Source organism: Taudactylus pleione, unplaced genomic scaffold, assembly GCF_031769625.1.
Source record: "Taudactylus pleione unplaced genomic scaffold, aTauple2 ptg000366l, whole genome shotgun sequence".
In the NCBI taxonomy this organism is placed as follows: domain Eukaryota; kingdom Metazoa; phylum Chordata; class Amphibia; order Anura; family Myobatrachidae; genus Taudactylus; species Taudactylus pleione.
In genome coordinates, this window is record NW_028284767.1 from 10,706,388 (window position 1) to 10,720,846 (window position 14,459).

Below are 14,459 nucleotides of genomic sequence, written 5' to 3' on the forward strand. Positions count from 1 at the left end.
ATAAGTACTAAGTAGGAATGGTCATCGGTGGGGTGTTTATCAATGTTTATCATCAAAGGGACCATCAGTAATAACCATTGATGGCACAAAAAACATCTATGATGAACTTTCGATGGTTTGGACCGCTCGATGGCCACCACTGCTGGGGGACATGGCGGGCCGAGGGACAATCATAAATGGTGGCATGGCTATCCTTCGTCCCGTCAAGAAAAAGAAAGAAAAAAACTATTGGCTCCTACTCGTTTATTGATGGCAGAGAACCGTTTACTCTCTCTGCCATCAATGGCAAAACCATCGGCCATTGATAGTTAGCACTCATCGATGGTTAACTATCAATGGCTATCCCTAGTACTAAGCAGTTCCATTATGTGAAAAAGGGGACCCTCCTTTTTTCCAATGTGGGTGCCCCTGAAATAATGAAAACCAGGCTAGATCTCCTCCCATCCCTGGACTGTAATTCCTGTAGTGATCATCAGAAAGATGGCAGTCCCATCTTTCAAATAATGTGACCCTTTTGTAGTTATTGACTGGAAATTACCTGTTGTCATCACCAGACAATATTACCCTGCACTACCAACAACTTGCACCTAATAGGATTGAGCCCTCAATGTCCAGCATGGCAGTCCCAACACTTGTATAAATTTATTATATTGCCATTTTGGGATTTTTGTTCACAGACACAGATTTGTGAACTAATCATATATTTTTTTTAAAGAGGCAATGTTCTGAATTACCCCCTGCCAACATGTACGTGGATGTTGAGATTGTATTTATAGAGCAGTAAAATCCCATTCAATGTATATGAACTTTCAGATCTTGCTGTGTGCACCATCTGTACTCCTGAAGAACTTTGTATGCTGTGTATTGCTACCAGGACAGGCACTAGGCTTCCCTGCGCCCAGCTCTGTCCTATGCTGCACTTCTTCCCTCCCACTGAGCGTTTACCTAATAATGCCAGCGGGAGGGTGGGGGCAGGCTTTTCTGCCACAGCCAACAGTTGGTCAGCTCACGCAGGGTGCAGGGCTGCACCCTTTAACGGTCCTCAAGGTACACTAACAGTCCAGGTTTTAGGGATAGCCATGCTTGAGCACAGGTGACTTAATTAGTTCCTCAGTTATTTTGATTAAACCATCTGTGCACAATCATGACAACACTAAAACCAGGACTGTTAGTGTGCCTTGAGGACCGAGGTTGGGAATCACTGGGCTAGAGCCACCACTGATTGCTACGATCTTCCACTGGGAATACCGAATCATTTTATCAGAGCTAATAAAAATCTACTGGCTGCCAAAATGTCTGAATCCGCTTGTATCCGGTGATTACCAGCACCAAACACTTATCAGTTCTTAGGCTGTCCTGAATTTGAACAAAGTGTATGATTCTTCAGAGATGGATGCGGTTAGTATTGCTGCTGCATCTTTGGACACAGCCAGAGCCGTAACTAGACTTCCTGGTGCCCCCCCCCCGTATTTCAAACAGAGACATATGAAGCAGCACCCCGAAAAAGGGGCGTGGCCTCATCGGTAAGGGCCATGACAAATCTGATTTGTCCAGTACAATGATTAAGAAGTATAGCTTCCATTGCACCACTGTTATTCAGGTGTCCCTGCCAAATACAGTGTACACCCAATGGCTGCAGTGATGATCACCAATAATTATGCAGTAAAACTCACCAGTTTGTGGTAGGAGAGCGCTGGTGAAGCTGCACCTGCAGCAGGATTTGTCCATCAGAACAGCTGTGCACAAGCCTGGAGCTGGCAGTGTAGATCACCGACTGAAGGTATAGAGAAAGCGCTACTTGTAGTGTATATGCAGCAAATATCAGCGGGGAGATCTGTATATTTACCCTGCATCGGCACCTAAACTCACCATCAAGGGTACTCGAGGTGTGCTGGTAGCACCTAGCTGGGATAGCTCTGTGTGTTAAATAAAAGAGAGGATGTCACTGCAGGAGCTTGGGGAGGTGGCAAGATGGCGGGAGGGTCGGCTAGGGAGGAGATAGAGGCGGGCAGGAGATGCCGTCGTAAAAGAAGAGAACTGCATGAGCGGGAGCAGTTGCAAACTGCAATGACGGACCCTGCTGCTCCCAGAGTCAGGGTGGTATATGCTGTGGCTGGTAAACTATCCACCTAACTGAACCTTATAAAGGGAAGAATCCTGTGCCTGCGAGGTGCCACGACTTTTTTTTTTTTAAGCACAACTAGCTTCACCAGGATGGATACGGACCTGCTGAGAGACTGGGCCCACGTCGCTTCCACCTCAGGTGAAGCAACCTGTGTGTCAGCGTGTCCCTGGGCTCCATACCCACACAAGGCCCCCGAGGGCACTGTACTGTACCCTGTGCACCAATGAAAACTGTGCTAACTGGCGTGCACAGATGAAATCCCACGCAAGCATGGGGAGAACATACAAACTAATACAAAGGCCGCACTACATGCACATTGGCGACTAATTCATAGGCAGCTAATACAAGTATAAATGTACAGTACTTAGCCTTTCAGTAGCCAACACTGAGGCTGCAGGGGAGAGGAGTTGTGTAGGTATGTGCTGTGCAGTGCAGGAGAATGCAGCAGTCCCTGCAGATGAATGACAACTGTGCATCCCTTGCTGTAGGCAGGCGCTGTGGCTCTACCGTGTAGGAGGGGGAGTGCAGCGCTGGAAGCTCCGCCCCCTCCGTTCTCAACCCTCCCGAAACACAGAGTATTTCCCCTTATGGGGAAACCGCTTGTCCAGCCCGACTCCCGCGGGGAGCCTGTAGCGCGCACGCACCCCCTGCTCGTATGGGAGAGGAGGTGCCGCAAAAGCCCCTGCAAGATGGCAGCCTCCATCTTAGAATCACACCATCCGCTGGCACCCTCTAAATCGTTGACGGTGTGCACAGATCCCCGGGCCCAGGCGGTCTCAACAGAGACCGGAGTGCTATTTGGGTGTACCTGCAATGTGCGCACCCCCCCTGCTACAAGCAGCACCCATACCCCAGTTGAAAGAAAGGGATTTTTGGTTACTTACCGTTGAATCCTTTACTCTGAATCAGGCTGGGGGACACTGGACCATGGGATTGTCGTCTGGGCTGGAGCAGGCACTTGACAACGCTGTAGCTTTAACGCCTAGCTCCTCCCCCCCTGCAATCCTGTCATGCCAGTACTTCTTTAAAAGAGCCCGGAGAGGAGTAGCAGGAAACCCATGAAACTGTTTTAGAACAGCTAAACAAATCCAGTAGGGAAAAGACCAGTCAAGAACCAAACACTTTGCACGACTGAGCGTGAGGGAGGGCTCGCAGTGTCACCCAACCAGATTCAGAGAAAAGGATTCAATGGTAAGTAACCAAAAATCCCTTTTTCTCTTCCATCAAGGCTGGGGGACACTGCACCATGGGTCGTTCAAAAGCCGCCCCCAGGGGAGGGAACACTTAGACTCCTTGAGCGGAGAACTGTACGACCAAGTGGGCGCCGCCGGAGGCAAAATAACCTGAAACATAAATATGGCCAAACGAGCGGACTGGACCAGATTTCCGTACAGTGGACCTGTGTATCTGAAGTCCCGCATCATGTTATCCAAGAGATCGTAGCCGCCTTAACATAAAGGCGTTGACACCCAGTCCGATGACGGTCAACCCGTCCCAGAGTAGGCTGAAAAATACCCAAGCTGATTCAACGTGTAAAGGTCTGCTGAGTAGCTGGCCAAACATGTCCCAACATGCCATAAGAACCCGCAGAGAACAGTGTGGCATAGCAAAGAAGACACGTCCAAGGAACACTGCAGACCTCAGCCAACAAGCAGAGCCAGATCATCCCAGTCCCGAGGATTTACCAAAGGAGGAAGTACCGGCAGAACAATATCCGAAACCAGTGTTGGCTAGAGTCGTAAATGTGTATGCAGAACCGTCCCTGGAAGATGAGCCAATACATAACTATGCCGAGGGAAGGCCATAGGCATAAGGAAGAACAGCTTCCAAGGAACGGACTGAAATTTCCTGGAATGCAACAACTCCAATTGGAGCCTGTGTGAGAGTCCCAGGACACTAGATTTAGAGATCACAGCTTCACCTACGGATGAAACTAAGGCAAATACGCAGCACACACTGTCAACACACGTTGGACCTTTAGAAGAAGAGTCAAACGTAGCTGGAAGGAAAATTACAGGGCTAAAAACCTGTAACGTCACGAGACAAAGTTGCCAGTCAGCCTCCCAACCCTTCAGAAGGAAGGCCCAGAAATGTCAAAACTTGTAACAGTTACACTCCAAGAGGTAGGGTTTTGCAACCCGAAGGTAATGTGAGATGGCAACGGAGTTGGACCTTGCAGCCTAGTACAGACCACGAAAGAGAAGATGCAGCATCATCATTCCCAGGCCCAGAAGTTCAGGCGCGAAAAACAACCGAGGAAGGTCCCCGGTAGAAGAGAACTTAAGTGCAATGAGTCTGGACAAAGTGAAAGACACCATCCCGGACCCACCACCCTTGGGAGAATGTCCGTGTACCATGACTAGCGCCACCAGGAGTAGCCTCACTCAGGAAGCCTCAATGCCCCTGGAGACCTGAAGGAACAGTATGGATAGCGGAAATCTGTGTCTCTGGATAAAAATTCCATGGAACCATTAATGCAGATACTTGCGGCAGCCAGCGGACACCAAGGTCAACGCAAAGCTGGAGCTTTGCAAACGTGTCGAGAGGCCTTAAAAAACCCCTCCCGGTGAAGTCCCCACTTCCGAACAGTAGAAAAACCACTGGATGGAGGGAGAGAGAGTGAGAAAGACCACTGCCCTGGGAGAAAAGTGGTTCTTAAAGTCCCACTACTGGCATGGCCATCACGGAGAGAGACATAACAGTTTCCGCCACGGAAAACCCACGGCATCGCTGCAGTGAACCTTTTCCTACGGGAAGATGTACCTATGCCATCACTTCTTCGTTGTCTGACCGTCTCTGACCAGCCAATAAGGATGGACAGGGCCCTTCAACTATGGCTTGGGACGCAAGCTCATTGAATAGCCGAGCCGTTGCGGATGGCAACCCAGGATTCTAAAGCCGAAAAACAACTTCACGGCGCCTCCACCCAGAAGACAATTAGTCCATCTGAAAGGACCAAGGAGAGGGCCTGGATGAGGAGAACGGAAAACTATCCACCCCTGGGTAATGATGGGTGCTACTGTTACAGAATCCGAAGTTTGGAAAATTACACACTGGGACTCCCGAAAGAAGAACCTGGTTGTCTGAATGTTCAGCCCGGTCCATGGACGAGGCCCCGACCAAGCCCGTGAGAGCGAGGTCGGCAGGGTCCCTGCTTTATCCGCTGCAAGACAACACGTCTGGAGAGAGATGTCGAAGGTCACCCCCCAAACTGAGGAACAGACATGGAAAACAAGGAATACCTGCAAAGGTCGGGACACAGCCCGGTATTCTACCCAAACAGAACTTCCGAAGAGAGCAAATTGTGCCACCTGCTGTGCGCACTAGGGTCCTGATTAAGAGCCGGATGCTCTTTCAGAGCGCTCGCTCTGAATCAGGGCGGCATTTTTTTTTTGTGCCGGCCTCCTGGCCGCTCGCTAAGCTGTGGGTGACCACTCACAGCTTTTGCGAGCAGCCAGGTGATGGTCGCGACCATCGGGCTTGCGACGAGACCCTTGTGGTAGGGTCTCGTCCATCGCAAGCCCCAGTGGGCTTCCTGCTCTAATAGAGCAGGAAGTCCACCTACTGACATCACTAGTGATGTCAGTAGGGCCGCCCACAAACGGAAGGCGTTCCTTCGGGAACGCCTCCGTTTGTCCAGCCGCCCCCCCTGGAGTAACCTGCCGGTAGAGAGGAGTGGATGAGGGCCCGGCCCAATTGCACCCTGGTGGCGGACCACCAAGGTCCCAGATGGGACCATCGTTCAAGATGCCAGGGTCCCAGGTGACTGAAGTCACGAAAATGTTTGCTGCCCCCCAGCATCGGCCCTACCTTCTGCAGGCGGACTGGGTAGAGAGAGATACTCCATAGGCCCTACGCTTGTGTGGGGCCTAGTACGGAGATTTCTAGACATTCCTTTGAAACCAGCTGGGGAAGAACGGCTTGTGTCAGACTGACCTGTTAAGGCCGCACCACATCATGAATGAAAACGTTGTAATGCGGACCCCGCCATTAGGAACGCTGCCGCAGATAGTGTAAAGAAAAATCCAGTCTGAATGCGTCTGAGAAGGGTAGAGCCAAAAGGGCCCGTCAAGTCAAACCAGCTTTAGGTGACAACTGGGAAGCTACCTGTGCTCAGTGTTGCATGTCCTTCCACACAGAGCTTGCCACAAAAAGGAAGCTCCAGGGCGTATCGCTGTGGAGCCCTATGACGAAGATGGAAGCAGTAGCGACCTCTTAAACGCACACCACCCATGTATGGGGACGCCAAGGCCGGAAACGACCCTAGCCTATCTAACGAGACCGGAGACAATCATCCAAGGTCTAGCTAGCGGATGTCTACTGGCCCAGTAAGGGATGTGTTGTAGGCTAAATGGCTACCGCAGTGACTACCAAGGGAGGTTCTTCTCTGTGGGTCCTGAATACGATGGAAGCAACTGCGTAATGGAGAGAGCCTCCCCGAATCCCGCATCTCCTAAGCGTTCCTGATGTGCAGCAGGTTCTATTACTTCGGCACTACTCAAATCTGTGCACGGTCCCCAGAGGAAGAACACACCTCCACCTGCGCCTCACATAGCGGAGGAGTCCTGCAAAAAAACAAAACTAAAACGCAGCCAAATAGAGGGAAACCACAGCCCACACAGGACCCCCCTGCTGGACGCAGCTTCCCAGATGCCTTTGCGTCACTAGGTCCTAAACCCACAAGGCTCCCGAGGCCAATTGTACGTCCTCCAGGGAGTAACGGACGTAAACTCCACACAGTCAGGGCCGTAGCGAGAATCAAAGCCATGACCGCAGTGTGTTGAGGGAATTACATAAACAACCTGCTTTACAGGGCAGTTGATAGAATCTTCTGTAGATGTACCCTGATTCCAACAGTTACTCTTCGGAAGTTCTGTTTGGGTAGAATACAGGGCTGTGTCCCGACCTTTGCAGGTATTCCTTGTTTTCCATGTCTGTTCCTCAGTTTGGGGGGTGACCTTCAACACCTCTCTCCAGACGTGTTGTCTTGCAGCGGATAAAGCAGGGACCCTGCCGACCTCGCTCTCACGGGCTTGGTGGGGGCCTCGTCCATGGACTGGGCTGAACATTCAGACAACCAGGTTCTCCTTTCGGGAGTCCCAGTGTGTAATTTTCCAAACTTCGTATTCTGTAACAGTAGCACCCATCATTACCTTGACCAACAAGGATTTTGGCATGAATAGGGCACCAGAATATCTCATTTTGAATAAGAATCTGTAGTTGTGCAGGGGTTAACTAGCTTCGGTCATCAAATGTTACACTTGAAACCCACAGAGGGTGGTCTGGTACATATGACCCACTTGTCATTTGCCTTGACCAACAAGGATTTTGGCATGAATAGAGTAGTAAAGAGGTCACAGGCACCACAGTTTGTCATTTTGAATAAGAAGCTGTAGTTGTGCAGGGGTTAACTAGCTTCGGTCATCAAATGTTACACTTGAAACCCACAGAGGGTGGTCTGGTACATATGACCCACTTGTCATTTGCCTTGACCAACAAGGATTTTGGCATTAATAGAGCAGTAAACGGGCACAGGCTCCATAATTTGTAATTTTGAATAAGAAGGTGTAGTTGTGCAGGGGTTAACTAGCTTCGGTCATCAAATGTTACACTTGAAACCCACAGACGGTGGTCACATACATTTGACCCACTTGTCATTTCCCTTGACCAACAAGGATTTTGGCATGAATAGGGCAGTAAAGCGGGCACAGGCACCAGATTATCTAATTTTGAATAAGAAGCTGTAGTTGTGCAGGGGTTAACTAGATTCGGTCATCAAATGTTACAAAACCCACAGAGGGTGGTCACATATATTTGACCCATTTGTCATTTACCTTGACCAACAAGGATTTTGGCATTAATAGGGCAGTAAACGGGCACAGGCTCCATAATTTGTCATTTTGAATAAGAAGTTGTAGTTGTGCAGGGGTTAACTAGCTTCAGTCATCAAATGTTACACTTGAAACCCACAGAGGGTGGTCTGGTACATATAACCTACTTGTCATTTGCCTTGACCAATTAGATTTTGGGCATGAATAGGGTAGTAAAGTGGGCACAGGCACCACATTTTGTTATTTTGACTAAGTCGCTGTAGTTGTGCAAGGGGTAAATATCCTTGGTCAACAAATTTGACTCTTGGAACCCACAGAGGGGGGACAGGTACATATGACCCACTTGCTATTTCCCGTGACCAACAAGGATTTTGGCATAAATAATTTGGGCAATGGACAAAAGATCCGTATCTCGGTACCTGCACATAAACACAAAAACAACAGCCACCTACACGGCTTCACTATACTGTCTTCTTGCTTTAGTGTTTACCACACACACTGGCATCACAAGTGGGGTGCGGCCAGGGCCGGTTCTAGACATTGTGGAGCTTAGGGCGAAAGTTCACAGTTGCCAACTTTTTTTAGAAGACGTACCTCTGCTTGCGCTGAAAGCACACGTGCTTCCGGAAAGGGGGTGTGTCCTTGCAGATCACCCCCAATTCATCACACTGTGGGGCGTGCCCAGCACTTATGAAGGTGCTGGGCTTCCCCTCAAGCTCTCCCCTCATGGCAATTAATTGCCATGTGCAGTAATGCGCCTTACACAGTAATGCCCTTTATAAACACATTATGACACACACAGTAATGCCCTTTATAAACACATTATGCCACATGCAGTAATGCCCTTTATAAACACTATTTGCCACATGCAGTAATGCCCTTTATAAACACATTATGCCACATGCAGTAATGCCCTGTATAACACATTATGCCACACGCAGTAATGCCCTGTCTAACACATTATGCCACATGCAGTAATGCCCTGTATAACACATTATGCCACATGCAGTAATGGCTTTTATAACTCATTATGCCACATGCAGTAATGCCCTGTATAATACATTGTCACACGCAGTAATGCCCTTTATAATACATTGTGCCACACGCAGTAATGCCCTCTATAATACAGTAGCCCCAATTCAAATTACGCCACATATTAGTCCCTTATTCATGTTATGACACACAGTGGTGCCCCTTTTACACAATTCTCAAATTAGTGCCCCTTATACACAAGGTCCACAGTACTGAGTAGTAGTGCCCCTACTACAATGCCCACAGTAGTGGTGCCCCTTATAGAATGCTCACAGCAGTGGTGTCTCTTAAACAATGGCCCCAGTATTGGTGCCCCCCATGCAGTGCCCTCAGTAGTACCCACAGTGTTAATGCCCCCATTGGTAAAGTACCCTATAGTAGTTCCCCCATTGGTAATGCCCCCAATAGTGGTGCCCCCTATAGTAGTGCCCACAGTAGGAATGCCTCCTATAGTAGTGCCCACAGTTGTAGTGCCGCAATAGTAATGCCCCCTTATAGACATGCCCCCAGTAGTAATGCCCCCTTATAGACATGCCCCATGTCTCCCTTCTGAAAAATAAAAAATACAAACATAATACTTACCTTAGGCCCCGCTCCTGCATCCGCTACCGTCTGGTCCGACCGCGGCTCCACCACGGATCTATGGGAGAGATGTCTTGACGTCATGACGTCCCTCCCATAGTGCTCTCTGCTGGAGCCGGAACTCAGGAGTGAGCTTCGACTGCCGCTGCAGAGAGGTAGCCGGGTGCCCGCTGATAACAAATATCAACGCGGGGGGGACTGGCGCTGGGGTTTGTTTTTTTCTCTTATGGGATTTTTATTTTTGCCCTCCTAGGGAATCAGTGGCGCCCTCTAGGGGCCAGCGCTCTGGTCGACTGCCCTGTTAGCCCGCCCCTAGAACCGCCACTGGGGGCAGGCCGCACTGGGTGACACCATCCGAAAGGGTTTGACACCAAAATAGCAGAGCTGCTCTGCTATTTTGCTGTCACCCCGCCGGATGGTGTCACCGTGATGCCAGGACACGGAGAGAGGCAGGGAGAGACTGTGGGCTGCCCCAACAGCTGCAGGAGCACTGGGGAAGCCCACTGTGTGACGAGAACGGGAGGCGGTAACGCACCCAAGATCAGCTCACATAAGGAGAGTTGCTTCACGGGCGAGGTCACGCCCCTTCCTGGAAAGCCACGCCCCTTATGCGGCTTACAACGAATGGCTCACTGTGGCCGATTTCTATTGGCTGCCGGTGCACGCCGTGATTGGCTCAGATTGTCAAAATTGTCACCATTGTGATTGGCTGAAATTCAAATTGTCACCCCTCTTCAATGGCCGGCAGTCAATGAGCTGCACTCAGCTATTAGCTGGCGCCACATTAAAGCCGCTGCTGGGCATTGACCGGCACTGAAAACAGACATACTGTCCCAGCATCGGACACTTATGTGACCTGCTGGGGATACATCTCACCGGACTGCAGGACTAAGGCGCTGGGATCAAGCATTTGGTCACAGCACTGGCAGCGGCTTAACTGGGGTATATGGAGCCTAGGACAAGTTTAAACATGGACCCCCCCCCCTTATGTGCGTGCGACCAAAAATGGGCGTGGACACTTAAAAATGGGGAGTGTCAACATGACACACATCCCTGTCTCGTCACTCTGAACATTCCTTTCCACTCCATATGCCCCTTAATGCAGTGCCCCTTATACAGACCCCCCTATGCAGTGCCCCCAGTAGTGGTTCCTATTATGCAGGCCCCCAGTAGTACCCCTTTTATACAGTACTCCTAGTATACAATGTCCCCAGTAGTGATCCCTCTTATGCAGGCCCTTAGTAGTGCCCCTTATACAGTAGCCCTAGTAGTGGTCCCCCTTATGCAGTCACCCATTAGTTCCCCTTATACGGTGCCCCCAGTAGTGATCCCCCATATTCAGTGCACCTTACACAGTTCCCCCTGTCGTAGTCCTTCTTATGCAGCCCGCAATTAGTTCCGCTTATACGGTGCCCCCAGTAGTGGTCCCACTTATGCAGGCCCCCAGTAGTGATCCCCCTATCCAGTAGTAGTCCCCAGTAGAGCCCCCCCGATGCAGTGCCCCCAATAGTAGTTACCTCCATACGTTAGTAGTAGTCCCTAGTAGAGGTCACCTCCCCCCCTGATGCAGTACCCCCATTAGACAAACACACAAGTAAAAAAAAAAAAAACCTACCTTGAATCCCTGCTCCTGCTGTCCGCACCACCGCAGTCCTCCCGGGCTGGTGCACTCTGCATTATGGGAGAGACGTCATGACATCTCTCCCATAACCCACTACAGGAGCTGAAAGGCGGAGCACATGAGTGAGCTCCAGCCTAGCTCTTGCAGTGGGCGCAGCAGCAGACAATGAGTCTGTCTGACTCTCATTGGCTGCTGTAAATGCACTGGTGGCTCTATGGGCTAGCCTGAGCCCGCCTCCCACCCTTCGCCTGGCGCTATTAGGTAAGCGCTCAGGGGGAGAGAAGGGGCGCAGCTGTGCAGCACAGGACAGTGCTGGGGGCAGGGAAGCCTAGCAACGGTCCTGAGTAAATGCTGACCGCACTCAGGAGCTCATTCAGAGCCACTCGCGAGCGCACAGCGCTCGCAAGCGGCTCGATGTTTGCGTATGCACCGCGTCCAGCAGGTGCATGTGCGAGACCAGCTTAGCGACTGAAGGTCAGTCGCTACGGGGCTCACAACAAGACAGGACGGCTGTCGATGTTGATTGACAGCTCACCGTGGGCGGACAAACGTATGCGTTCCCTTAGGAACGTCTGCCGTTTTTAGGAGGGGTTACTGACATCACTAGTGATGTCAGTAGTGGACTTCCTGCTCTATTAGAGCAGGAAGTACACTCGGGCTTGCGGCAGCTAGACCCTACCCCAGGGTCTCGTCGCAAGCCCGATGGTCGCGATAATTATGACTGTCTCCCCCCTCTGCCGTGCCTGTCAGATGGTGCCCAGGGCAAGGTGCCCCACACGCACCCCCTTATTACGCCACTGCCGGTGTACAAAGCTTTCCGAGTGATTCCAGAAACGTGCTGAATAGTCTGGGGCTGGTTAATGTGATGGCAGGAGGACACCACGCTAAGTGTGTCTCCCTGATATATGTTACCCCCTTCCTCCCTATAATCAGCTTAGTGCTGGATAATGTGATGGCAGTAGGACACCACGCTAAGTGTGTCTCCCTGCTATATGTTACCCCCTCCTCCCTATAACCAGCCTAGTGCTGGATAATGTGATGGCAGGACACCACGCTAAGTGTGTCTCCCTGCTATATGTTACCCACTCCTCCCTATAACCAGCCTAGTGCTGGATAATGTAATGGAAGTAGGGCACCACGCTAAGTGTGTCTCCCTGCTACAGTGTTACCCCTTTCTCCCTATAACCAGCCTAGTGCTGGATAATGTGATGGCAGGAGGACATCACGCTAAGTGTGTCTCCCCTATATGTTACCCCCTTTCTCCCTATAACCAGCCTAGTGCTGGATAATGTGATGGAAGGAGGGCACCACGCTAAGTGTGTCTCCCCTATATGTTACCCCCTTTCTCCCTATAACCAGCCTAGTGCTGGATAATGTGATGGAAGGTGGGCACCACGCTAAGTGTGTCTCCCCTATATGTTACCCCCTTTCTCCCTATAACCAGCCTAGTGCTGGATAATGTGATGGAAGGAGGGCACCACGCTAAGTGTGTCTCCCTGCTATAGTGTTACCCCCTCCTCCCTATAACAAGCCTAGTGCTGGATAATGTGATGGCAGGAGGACACCACGCTAAGTGTGTCTCTCTGCTATAGTGTTACCCCCTTCCTCCCTATAACCAGCCTAGTGCTGGTTATCGGAAGTAAAAGGTGAACCCCACACAGAATTTTTTTCCTGTATTCCAATACCAGACCATGCTCAGAGGTGTGGGGTTTTTACTAATTTAGGGAAAGACCCCAATTGACAAAATTTGTTGACCAAGGCTATTAAAACCCTTGAAAAACTACAGGTAATTATTCAAAATTAATGCAATTGCCCACATTACTGCCCTATTTATGCCCAAATCCTTGCTGGTCAAGGCAAATGACAAGTGGGTCATATGTACCAGACCACCCTCTGTGGGTTTCAAGTGTAACATTTGATGACCGAAGCTAGTTAACCCCTGCACAACTACAGCTTCTTATTCAAAATGACAAAATATGGTGCCTGTGCCCGCCCTACTGCCCTGTTCATGCCAAAATCATTGTTGGTCAAGGGAAATGGCAAGTGGGTCATATGTACCAGACCACCCTCTGTGGGTTTCAAGTGTAACATTTGATGAACGAAGCTAGTTAACCCCTGCACAACTACAGCTTCTTATTCAAAATGACAAAATGTGGTGCCTGTGCCCGCTTTACTGCCCTATTCATGCCCAAATCCTTGTTGTTCCAGGAAAATAATAATTGTAAACTGTGTGAGGGACACAATTCTTTGTTTGCATAGTGTTAGTTTAGTGATCTAACTTTATTTAAATGTTTTAATGTAACATTTTCTGAATAAGAAGCTGGAGCTTGAATAAGAAGTGAATAAGAAATGAATAAGAAATTAATAAGAAGCTGGCCGAATCAGAAGCCAACTTCAGCCTCGTCGACAATCCCATGGTTCAGTGTCCCCCAGCCTTCATAGAAGAGAAAAAATTATTTACGAATAAAAAAAGCAAAACTACAGCAGGGCTGCATAGCAGCCACTTCAAACGTGCCCTACTGCGTGAGCACCTAAAGAACACTAATTGTGGGATTGCAGGAGGGAGGAGCTTACTTTTTAAAGCTACAGTTTAATTTAAGTGCCAGCTCCAGCTCCAGCCCCAACCTACAATCCCATTGCCCAGTGTTCCCCAGCCTTGCTGCAAGAGAAATATATTTTTCCTGGACTTCTACAAATAAACATATTGCCAGTTGATATGAGATAAGTACATCTAGCACAGATATGCATCAGAAGACATCCTCATTCTGCCAGCGTGGAAGTGGCATTTTACCTGTTCTCTGGGAATAACTATACTAGCAAAGAGCTTGACTCGCTATGCACTGCAACTACGACCTTGCTGACCAGATACACCAGAGACCCATAACACCAAAAGGAGGCTTTGTTAGCCACATTGTTCCATAAGATTGACTTCCACAGCCATTTCCCACTGAAAAATCACTTTTGATTTTGCTGCACTGCCACTTTAAGAGTGACATTTATAATTGCTATGCCACTATATAAACAGCTGGTACCCTGCTTATGTTTTATATGTGCTGTTTTAAATATGTCATTTTTGTGGTACATTTAAGTAATTATATCTATAGTGCAGATTTGCAATTTAGTCAGTTCTACTTGATTTTTCCCCAGTTTCTTTAAACTGCTGCTTTTTCATTACAATATTAGTGCTACCTCTTAGAATTTCCTGCTCCAGGGGCAAACCTTGCTTTTATACAAATAAACATAGTAACAGTAAGTTAATATTTCAGGA